Raw genomic sequence first — 6,000 nt, 5'->3', positions numbered from 1 at the left:
AAATTACTTAAAAATAGAAAATCTTTGAAAAAGGAAGAAAGAATATAAGAAAGAAAAACACAAGACAAAAGAGGTACTGAAGAAATACGTTTGCTCTGTGAGACTATCTCAATGTACCTTATAGTGACCTTGTATCCATGGAAAATCAATATATTTGCAAATACTTCATATATTTATCTTGTTACTTTAATTCACATCTTATGAGTATAAAGCAGCATCAATGCTTCTCTTATTCCTACATAATCAGATAGCGCATAGGATAGTAAGGTGAAAAAAATGTTAGCAAGTACCTGCAAATGATGCCTGTTTTCCCTCTGTAGCAATAATATAGCCCTTTGAAAGGAGAAAGGATGAAAATAAAATTAGTTTCCTCATGACGCAGAAGATTTCTATCTTCTCCCCCATCCCCCAATAACCAAAAGCTCTTGTACACAATCTCAGCAGAAAACATCATGATCCTAAGAACCAATAAAAAATAATACAAAGGAGATGAAGTGGAGGTCTACTGTTTTTATCTGCTCTTTGGAGAATGGCTCCCATTCCTATGATTCTGAAATACTGTCAAGCGTGATGCCCACCTGCTCTGGCTACAAGGGTGGACATTTGCCTCAGGCCTGGTCAGTCATGGTTCTGGATCTTCTAATTCACAGTAAATTACTCACATGAGCAAAACCAGTCACAATTTTTCTTGAGTGAGAGAGTATTTCTTCCTTTAAGATTTCAGTCTCTGTGGATAAAGGCTTCGGTTTGAAAATAATCATCTTTCTAGGATGTGGGCTGCAAAAGAGGAAACTGAGAAAACAGTTGAAGACACGCAAAGACATGTCAAGCTAAGATATAAAAAAAGGACAAAGAGCTTTGACAACTTTGCTCAAATGCCTTGATCCTGCTGTGCCTAAACATATGCATACTTTTGGAGTTCCCAGTCATTTAAACCAATAGGTTACCTCCTGGTCACTTTCTTTCTTTCTTTTTTTCTTTCTTTTTTTGGTTAAACTCCTTGGACTAGAGGTTTTGTCACTTTCAGTTGAGCGTAACCATTACAAAAACTTAGTAAAAAAAAAATCTGATGATAAACTCCTGCTCGCTGACTGGGATTATGAAAATAATGTCTCCCTAACTTAAAAAAAAAGGCAGAGGAGAGGGAATGGGACATACCAAGACATATATCTCTTTCTTGGCCTGTATTCTAAGATACGTTAATTTATTTTATTTAGTTTCTCTGATCTGTGACTCATCTCTCTCTGGAAATCCCTTTCTTTCATTGGCACACAGACCACAATATAGTCATTTCTTTATTCATAAATTATCATGGCTTTATTATCTACCTCAAAATGCTGAGCCTTCACAGAACAGGCAAAAGACAAGGTATTAAGTTGGGAGGGAAAAAAAGGAGAAAGAGATGCTGATCCTTTTAGAAATGGAAGAACAACTCAGCACCGCTCTTCTCTTTTTAAATTTCAGGGCTGATATTTGAGCAGATGGTGAAGAATCACCTCAGGATAGAGTCATTTGGGATTTTTCTTAGTTTTTCTGAGACGATCTCAAAAGTTGAAGACTGTAGGAGGTACAAAGTGAGAATAGAAGATGATTCAGTTGCTGGTCTGGGGAAAAGACCTGAGTAACTAAGGGATACTTTCTCAGGCCCTGTGAGTATAATTCCCCCTCTCCTCAAGGTTCTCAAGCTGCCCTTTGATGTGTCTTTGCCTTTAAAGATTGAATTTAGTGACTAGTCCTGAAGTCAAAATTTGTCTAAGCTCTGAAAAAATCCGAGGAATAACTCGGGACCTCGCAGTCTTTTGAAATGTCCTTGAGCCTAGGAAAAATAATTGAGAGTTATACTCTTTGGGGAATCTCTTGTAATTTGATATGTTAACCACCTCTGAACAAAATACTTCACTCTATAACTTGGATGTTATTCTCTATAAAGAAGCAAATCACTTTCCTTAGAAGATGTATCAATTAATCAGTTTTAACAGAATTTCAAAACTAGAAGCAATAATAAAAAAATTATTTAATTTACCAGCTAGAATATGTCACAGAATTCTGCCACCTAGAATATGTCACAGATTCTGGTGATTTCAATGGAAGCATGTACATGTTTATAAATCTTTTCTCGTGTTGGCTTATATAGCTTTTTAAATATGCATCGCCTTTTCTCACAAGATTTTCACCTTGAGTCACAATTATTAAGTGAATTTCTTGCCCTTCCAAAGAAAAGTAAACACATTAAACAACTCCATGCAAAGTTAAAATGCTGGACATTAAATTAAATATTTGTCTTATAGCACTGTTAACTTAATAGGTTATGAATCATCTGTGTTTGTGGAATACATTGCTTTATATTATAATTTTGCCAAATCCACCCTGTAAAGAACAAAGTGTAAAGAACATTGAGGCTTAAGATCTTGAATACTGAACCTCCTCTGTAGACTTTGCAATATTGGTACTGCATCCATAATCATGCCTTAGCGAAATGTTATACAGAACATTATTCAGAATATTTGTTCTGAAAAGAGTTTGGATAAATGCACCATATTTGAAATTGATTAATTCTGTCTGATATGCATCCAAATTTTTTATTATCCTGAGAATTTGACTTAAAAGTTATAGAGTATCTTGCGTATTTACTGTAACTGAAAGTGGCTCATTTGCATTTGAGCAAAAATGGTAGCCAAAGCTGTGTTAATTCTGGTTAAGTCTTCTGACTTCTGGGACCTGTGTTACCTCATCTGTCCTATGATGTAGGTGGATTGGCCCAGTGTTCTTTTTTTGTTTGTTTGTTTGTTTTAAATTTCTTTCCCTTTAAAATATATTTATTATTGAAGTTTAGTTGACATACAATGTTACATTAGTTTCAGGTAACAATATAGTAGTTTGATAATTCTACGTATTACTCAATACTCAGCACAAGTATAGTCACCATCTGTCATCATACAACATTGTTACAATATTATTGACCATATTCCTATGCTGTGTTTTTAATCTCCATAATTTATTTATTTTATAACAGAAAGTATGTACCTCTCAATCCCCTTCGCCTCTTTTTCCCATCCTCCTACTCCCCTCCCCTCTGGCAACCACCAGTTTATTTTCTCTCTATATAAGTCTGTTTCTATTCATTTGTTTATTTGTTCATTTGTTTTGTTTTTTAGATTTTACATATAAGTGAAATCATATGGTATTTATCTTTCTCTGTCTGACTTACATCACTAAGTATAACACCCTATGGATCCGTCTATATTGTCACAAAAGGAAAGATTTCATTCTTTTTCATGACTGAGTAATATCCTATTGTGTGTATATGCCACATCTTCTATCTCCATTCATCTACAGATGAACATTGGGTTGTTTCCATCTCTTAATTGTTGTAAATAATGCTCAATAAACACAAGGGTGCATATATCTTTTCAAATTAATGTTTTTGTTTTCTTTGGGTAAATATCTAAAAGTGAAATTAATGGATCATATGGTATTTCTGTTTTAATTTTATGAGACACCTTCATACCATTTTCCACAGTGAATGTACCAATTTACCTTCCCACCAACAACAGTGCACAGCGGTTCCTTTATCTCCACATCCTTGCCAATACTTATTATTTCTTGTCTTTTTCTTTTTCTTTTTTTTTTTTTTTAAGATTCTGTTTCCTTTTTTTAATTAGAGAGAGAGACAGACAGAGAGAGAGAGCACCTGAGTGGGTGGAGTGGCAGAGGAAGACAGATCTCAGGAAGACTCCATGTGTAGAGCCTGACACAGGGCTCAGTCTCAGGACCCTGAAATCATGACCTGAGCTGAAATCAAGAGTCAGGCACTCAACTGACTGAACCACACAGGCACCCGTCTTGTCTTCTTGATTCTAGCTACTCTGACAGGTGTGAGGTAATATGTGGTTTTGATTTGTATTTCCCTAATGATTACTGATGCTGAGCATTTTTTCATGTATCCATTGGCCATCTGAATGGATAGTTGGAAAAAAGTCTCTTCAGGTCTACTGCCCAGTTTTTCCGAGATCAGAGGAGATCGGGCGCGATCAGGGTGGTATGGCCATAGACTGCCCAGTTTTTTAATCAGCTAGTTTTTTGGTATTGGGCTGCACAAGTTCTTTATAAGTTTTGTTTCTTAACCGTTTATCAGATGTATCATTTGCAAATATTTTCTCCCTTTCAACAAGGTACCTTTTTGTTTGGGTTTTCTAACTATTCTGAAAAGCCTTAAGGTCTAAAGAAGGCAGTAAAACTTCAGGTTGCTTGTCAAACTTTAGCTAAAGAAGACCCACCTGTATCAGTTTATTGATTACCTTGCATAATTATTTATTATTCATTCATGTATTCATGGATTGCTTAAGTAATTAATCAAATAGTATTGCATGCCTCCTATGTATCTGCCTATTCTATGCATATAACAGAGAATAAAACAGACATACATTTCTGTTCTTCTTGAACTCTCAGTCTGGCACAGAGAGGATGATATTCAATATTTGGTGTTCAAAATATCTAAGTTAAATATATATTATGTTATACGGTAATAGAGTCTGTGGAGTAAAAATGAAGCAGAAAAGGGAGATAGAGTTTTGGGGCTGGAGATTGAAATTTTATTTTAATTATTTATATTTTACTTTGTAAAAATTATTATTATTATTATTATTATTATTATTTTTAAGAGAGAGAGCGGTGGAGGGTAGGAGAGGGAGAGACAGAATCTTAAGCAGGCTGCAGTCCCAGCATGGAGTCTAGATTTCACAACCCTGAGTTCATGACCTGAGCCCAAATCAAGAGTCAGATGCCTAGCCTACTTAGCTGACTGAGCCACCCAGGCGTCTCTGGGGTTGAAATTTTATAGTTGCTCAAGTCAATAAGAAGATTACATTTGAAGAAATACCTTGAAAGAGATGATGGAGTAAGTCTCACTAATAACTGTGGGAAAAAATTTCCAAGGATTCGAAACAGAAAGTCTCTGACATGGGAATGTGGCAGGTATATTTAGGAACAGTGAGGAGACCACCATGGTCTGAATGATTAAACAAGGGAAAAATAGGAATTTGGACTTCAGAATAAGCCTACATTGAAAGTAAAAGATTTATATTTAAATAAAGATTGAAAACTCTTCAACTAAATTACTTGTGAGGCTCTGAAAAGCATTAAAATTTTAAGACTCTTTCTTATATTGCATAATCAATAAACCTTTATTCAATGTTATTAAGCCTTTTTTCTCCCCTAATTATTATCACTCCTTCAGGATTGTATGTTTATCTAAGCATTTCTTCTTGATACGTCCCTTAAAGTCAGCCATCTTACTTATTTTAAAGGGAAACTATATGGATAAATTGAAACTTTAATTAATTTAAATCAAATAAATTTAATTTGGCTTTCCAGAAATCCATTAAATCTATGGTGATTTGTTTGTTTTAAAAAATCAAATATACATTGTTTTCACATTTTTATAGTCATTATATGTCCACCTCAAATTCCTGAATGAAATTTTAATAGTCTGCAATGCTAGTAGGTACATGATAAAACAAGTTGGGGTAACTCTGGAAAATTTCATGAGAATCATTCAAGTTAAAATTTCCTTTAACATATCAAGCATCTGAATAACCACGCTCTGAGTCACATTTTATTTACTCAAAACTGAAAGAGCTGTTTATCTCAGTTGAAAGTTGAAAATATGCAGAGAACTCTGAAGAGAAACTCTCAAGTTATAAGGTGAAAATAAACCAGTATACTTTTTGAATAAATTTTATGCACCTACTGAAATCACTAATGAGTTATGAGAGTTTGATACACTAAGAGTTTTTGGCATTCATTTTATAGTTATAGCTAAGTTTCCTGGTTAAATAGCTTAGCCAGACTCTTTTCTCCATTCCTCCTAAGACAAGAAGGCAAATGACCAAGTGGATTTCTACTTTGCAATAACTGTGCATTTCTTTTTGTACCTACACGCTGAGCAATCTACAGTCTGAAATAAGAACATAGTGTTTATCATAGGCTTTGGAAGTTTTT

At 34.5% G+C, this 6,000-nt stretch overlaps 1 long non-coding RNA gene across 1 annotated transcript; it reads right to left on the bottom strand.

Annotated features, from left to right (window-relative positions):
- Positions 1-289: 289 nt before the first annotated feature.
- Positions 290-3,982, bottom strand: LOC131825175 (uncharacterized). Its single transcript, XR_009351150.1, has 2 exons — positions 663-3,982; positions 290-333 (listed from the first exon to the last, which is right to left on the bottom strand). It is a non-coding gene; the product is annotated as an uncharacterized LOC131825175 (long non-coding RNA).
- Positions 3,983-6,000: the final 2,018 nt, after the last annotated feature.

The sequence above is a fragment of the Mustela lutreola genome, chromosome 2 (assembly GCF_030435805.1).
Source record: "Mustela lutreola isolate mMusLut2 chromosome 2, mMusLut2.pri, whole genome shotgun sequence".
Classification (NCBI taxonomy): Eukaryota; Metazoa; Chordata; class Mammalia; order Carnivora; family Mustelidae; genus Mustela; species Mustela lutreola.
The sequence above is the reverse complement of the archived record's forward strand: the minus strand, read 5'-3'. Positions and strand labels throughout refer to the sequence as shown.